Here is a 6,000-nt window from a genome sequence, read left to right as displayed (position 1 = left end):
TTCCGCTGACAATCCAAACACCAAAATGAGAAAAGGGGAAAAACCTCTGGGCAGTTCTTTTAATCCCTAATAAGGCCTATTTATATTCAAAAATAGCAACAGGTTATCTGAACTTGCAGAGGCTGAAGAGGCTAGGAAGCTTGATCTTTAAAATCCTGAGCCCCAGGGAAGTTGAAATACAGGTTTCTAAGAGTGGACACTAAAAGCATGTCCTCAAAGCACCTTTAGCTTATTCCACAGTCAGCTTTCATAAATGATCAACTCCTGTTTTTGTGGGCACACCCGACTGCACTGTCCAGAGGGTAAATGCCTTGCTACTAAGCCACAAAGCAAAAGAATTTGCAAGACATATATGGATATAAATTTAAGGTGCTCAACCCAAGCTACAGGATAAATCTAACAGTCTGGGGTCACTGTGTAAATTTCTGCTATCATTTCAGGGTTTGCACACAATCTGAGAAATGTTGGGGTCTCTCACTAATGATTAACCTAAAGCAAGAAAGTTTGGAAAATGACCTTAAAACATGTTATATTTTATTCAGGGAACAGGTAAAAGATTTTTCCTGGATGTAAATAATTAAAAGATTCCCAGTTGACTTTTGGAGACTCAGTAGTTGAGAGCCCTTGACATGTCTATTTCTACAGCCTCTGTAATTACCAAACAGGAATCTTGAGCCTCTGTGTATTTATCAACCATTATTTATAATCTCTATGTCTCCAGGCAAATGACTTAATCTCTCTGAGGTTACTTTTGTCTGTGAAAATGCATCGTTATCCAAACTCTATTGGATTGTAATAATGCTTAAGCGAGATCAAGTGTGAAATGTGCCTGGCATGCAAGAGGTGCTCAATAAATGGTAACTTAGAAAATAGAAAACCAGGGAGAATTTGAGAGGCATTCCTAGGACTGACTTTAAAGTGACTTCAACTACCACTTTCACCTTCTCAACAAAGTATTAGGGACACATTAGCAGTAACCCTGATATGTGAAAGCAAGTCACAAAAGCCTCTAGTAGAAGCAGTTTTGAGATAAACATGATCCAAATATGCCTTATTGAGAGCATCCTAATTTCAACAGTCAGTGGTCAAATAAATGACAAGTTTGTGAGCAGAATCAGGAATAAAAAAGCAGTACACTCCAGTATACTCCTGAAACATTAACACACACCTGTCAGGAAATGATACCAAGAAGCAGGACTTTCACAGTCCTTGCGGATGACCTTGCAGAAGACCCCAAGTTACACTGATGTTTAAGTTTAAGGTACCCCAAGTTTTGGAACCATCTGTTCAAGTTCTGGCCAGATTTCCATGCAGTATGTAAATGTCCTAAGAGAAAAATTATTTCCCAGGTTATTACAAAGAGATGTATATTCTGAAATTTTTCCAAAGAAATTTCTGTTATACAGAATATGGGTTTGGGGAAAGGTTATTAAACCAAGCCACTAAACTTCAGCATTAATGGACTACATACAAGGGGGAAAATACATTGTTTTAATAATTAGGAACATATTGATATTAATTTTATTATTTTATATGTGTTGAAATGGCAAAGATGTAAAAAAAAATACCAACTACTAGAATATTGAAGAATTTGAGGATGAAATTCACATACACTCCACATATAGTGGTGGTAGTAACATATAGTAGAGACTTTATAAACCAATACAAAAGTATATAGCAAGGTTATTAAAACAGATTCATAATTTCTGACCTAGTAATGCCAGTTTTGGAATATCTATCCAAATGAAGTAATAAGGAATATAGTCAAATATCCATATTCACAGTTATCACATTATTTATAACAATATTTCCATTAAAAATAGAAATACCCTAAATATCTTATAAGAAAACAGGCACATGGTACTATTATTATAAATTATGGAGCCATTACAAACCATGTTTTCAGCCGGGCATGGTGGCTCACGCCTGTAATCCCAACACTTTGGGAGGCCGAGGAGGGTGGATCACGAGGTCAGGAGTTCAAGACCAGCCTGGCCAACATAGTGAAATCCCATCTCTACTAAAAGTACAAAAATTAGCTGGGCGCGGTGGCAGGTGCCTGTAATCCCAGCTACACGGGAGGCTGAGGCAGAAGAATCGCTTGAACCCGGGAGGTGGAGGCTGCAGTGATCCCAGATTGCACAACTGTACTCCAGCCTGGGTGACAGAGCAAGACTCTATCTCATTAAAAAAAAAAAAAAATGTGGTGACACTGAACAAAATAAGGATATAAAACAATTTGGAAAACCAAATGGGGTTATTGTACATTGTCTTCCATGTACTCTCCTGCACTTACCAAATTTTCTTTAGTGAACATAGACTTATTTTATATTAAGAAAAAAGCAATAAACATTTACACCAAAAAAACTCTCAGCATTCACAGACAATCAAAACAACCTGTAGAAATGCCACTAACAGTATCTTTGAAAGCCAAACCATCACACTATTCTTTGTATTGCAGTTACCCAGAATGCCAGGGAGATTTTCATATGAAGAAGACTGGTTGCTTTCTTTTTTTTTCTTTTCCTTTTCAGGTCCATATTGCTTTATCTGAGCATACTGCAAAGTGTCCTAAAAGCCATATGGGAGATAGACTTCTTCGCAGCTGCAAAGGAAACATTTGCAGAACAGAAAACACCAGAAATCACAATACATTCTTAGTCATAGTAAAATGGAACGCACACGAAATATTGAAAACATGGAGTGGAGATTTCATTTTTAAATATTTTAATTACCAGAACAGAGCTGTTTGATTCTATTTCAGAGCTCGGTAGATGAGCAGCAACGGGGTGGGGGGGGGGGGGGGGGGGCGGGGCGAGGGAGGGGAAATGGAGGAAAAAGGACAACAGCCACTCGGAGTGAAAGCAATCATCAGTTAACAAATGGCAAAGAGAAATTAAGTCTTTCTAGCTGAACCGTGTTGTGTTTCTTACAAAAGTTTTAGTGCTGTAAAATGTGGCACGTTTTGTACTGTGTGTTCTCTCGGAAAAGCCAAACAGAAACCAGTCATCATGGTTTCCAGAGAGCAAGGCCTCCCCTTTCTCATGTTTCAACTACGCAGTCTCCACTTGGGCTGGGGACCGTATCATATATCATAAATCACTCTCTGATAGATATTTGGCAAGCAGTCAGCACCCCAGGCTATGCAACAAACTACAGTATGGAAAATTTTTAAGGTGGAATCTTGATTTTGTAACTTAAGGACTTAATAGCATCTCAAAACATTTTACTACTTCCTGGTACACACACACAAAAAGCCAAGAAAGCAGAATTCTCCATATGGTTTTCGGTTTTATAGGATATATACACAATAAGCCATACAACTGTAAACCTGGAGGCGTTCTCTTGCTGTTGTTACTTCAACTCCAGTGAAAATGAAAACAAAATTAGAGAGTTTTATCTCAACCTAGCCCCTGAAAGAGTCAAGTCACCAGGAACTTCTAGAATCTACTTTTTAACTATCCATCCCCCTACAGTTAACTGTTCCACACCTTCTTAGAAACTAGAGGAGGCAGCAGGACTAGGGGGTTGGGGACAGATTTTATTGTAAGATAATAACATGCTGTCAAAAGTACTGTCAGGGATTTCAACAGGAAGGCTTATACGTTGACAAGAGTCATAGAAACCCCAGTAGAGTCTTTCTCCTGATTTCAGGCCCAAATCCGAGTGTTTGAGAGTCCCTGAGCATGCACTCCCACCTTCTCAGATGTTGCAAACTCTTACTCACATGTTCTTCTTCAGGAGCCTCTTTCAACAAATCATGCTTTTCTTTTTTGAAACTGCAAACTGCATTTAACCCCTAAGTCACATCATCCCAGCCGACACTAGGGGCTGTTGGAATACCGCAGCTCCCAGCAAAGCTACTGCTAAGAAGCCAGTGAGCCTTTCTGTGCACGGAGGGGTTAAGTCCATGGTATTTGGACGTGCCCAAATGTTCTCAGTGTTCTCGGGCTGAGCAATTCTTAGAAGGGCTAAATAGAAACGGGGGAAATGTGGAGTGTGCGGTGTGGTATTGTGCTTTCTGTGAGAAACAATGCATGGAAAAACAAAAGAAAGAAACTGAATAAATCCTTTTTGAAGTTTAAAATAAACGCTGCTTTTTGGTTGTTGTTGTTTTGGTTGTTCACAAATTAGCCATAGTTTGGGCAGGCTAAATATAAAATTTGCAATGTCGTTTATTTAAAGTGTTTCTGTCCAATCTCAATCAATTTGAAGAAGAAAATTAAAGCCAAATTTAGACAAAATGTATAAGTGGTTATATATACATATGCTAATTCAGAAATAACATATATTCTAAGTATATTATGTGTTTCCTTCCCCACTCCACCAACCCCAATTGTCACTGACCAATTCATTCTTGAGATTCTGTTAATTCCCATCAATGAAAGTCTCGCGCTTTGTACTGATGAAACTCATAGGCTCACAGGTCACCTCACAGTCACTTGTGACCCCACTTGCAGTTGATCATCAAGTTCCAGACTGGACCTGCCAACTGCTTCTAAAAGAAAAGAAATTACTTTCTAAAGGAAGCACTGGAGTACGGTCCTGCCCAAGCCCAGCCAGCCTAACAGTCCTTCAGTATCTTCATTTCTGCCTCTCTTACATCAATGGTTCTCAGGCTTGGCTGTATATGAGAATCCCCTGGGAAGATTTTAAAAATTCCAAAGCCCAGGCTACATCCCAGACCAATTACATCAGAGTCTCTGTGGGTAAAACAGAGGCATCCGTACTTTGTGCAGCTCCCCAGCAATTCCAGGTGTAGCCATGTTGGTAGCCACCCTCCTGGCTGGGATTCCTGCATCCAGTCTTGCTCTCCAGTCAGTGGATGATTCTACTAAAACTAAGAGTGAGGTTACTCAAGTAGTATATATGGTCATGTTTTCTCCCTGTTTAACAGACCTCAAGGGTTCCTTCCTGCCTACAGAAAAAAATGTCCATATACCTTCCCATAACAGTCAAAGCTTCCTGGCCTCCATGTCCCTCTCTATCTTCCTGCCAATCCCTGCCTCCACACTCCCCAATCCTGTCTCATGGAGCCACCTGAACCCCCACATGCACCATTCTCTCACTCACATATCCAGGCCTCAGAACGGGCTGCTCCTTCCAGCTAGAAAATTCTCTTTCTCCCTGCCTAGTACATTTCAAATCTAAATTCTCCTCATCTAATTTTGGACTCAAGTCAGGTGTTTCTTCCTGGGAAATCTTGCTCACCAACACACCCAAGATGTCCAGCTGTCACCAACGCTAGTATGTCCCCAATATCCTAGATTTACCTGGAGTACAGGTAGAGAAGTTGCCCACGACCACTGGCACTCTTCCCAAATTTTGAGTTTACCTATAGTACAGGTAGAGAAACTGTCCATTTACCTGCTTTCACTCCCACTAGTTGGTGACCACTTAGGAGCACAGAAGATTCCTTGCCCACCATTGTAACTTTGGTGCCTGGTTCAGCACCCAGCATGTGGTGGGAACACAGATTGAGCAAAAGCTGAGCGGTCCCAGCCAGCTGTAAGCATGGAGCCTCACTTTCCAATTCAATCAGGTACACTGTTTGTATTCGTCTGTTTTCATGCTGCTGATAAAGACATACCCGAGACTGGGCAATTTACAAAAGAAAGAGATTTATTAGACTTACAGTTCCACATGGCTAGGGAGGCCTTACAATCATGGCGGAAGGCGAAAGGCACATCTCACATGGTGACAGACAAGAGAGATTGTGCGGGGAAGCTCCTTTTTATAAAACCATCAGATCTCATGAGACATATTCACTATCATGAGAATAGCATGAGAAAGACCTGTCCCCATGATTCAATTACCTCCCACAGGCTCCCTCCCACAACACGTGGGATTTATGGGAGTTACAATTCAAGATGAGATTTGGGTGGGGGCACAGCAAAACCATATCATATTCCTGGCAGAGAACACTTCCCTGAATGTTTGAGTCAACATTAACCTATTTTTTCTAAGGTACATAGAAGTGTCAACGTTCTGTAGCTCCAA

The sequence above is a fragment of the Gorilla gorilla genome, chromosome 13 (assembly GCF_029281585.2).
Source record: "Gorilla gorilla gorilla isolate KB3781 chromosome 13, NHGRI_mGorGor1-v2.1_pri, whole genome shotgun sequence".
Lineage (NCBI taxonomy): Eukaryota > Metazoa > Chordata > Mammalia > Primates > Hominidae > Gorilla > Gorilla gorilla.
Note: the sequence above shows the minus strand (reverse complement) of the source record.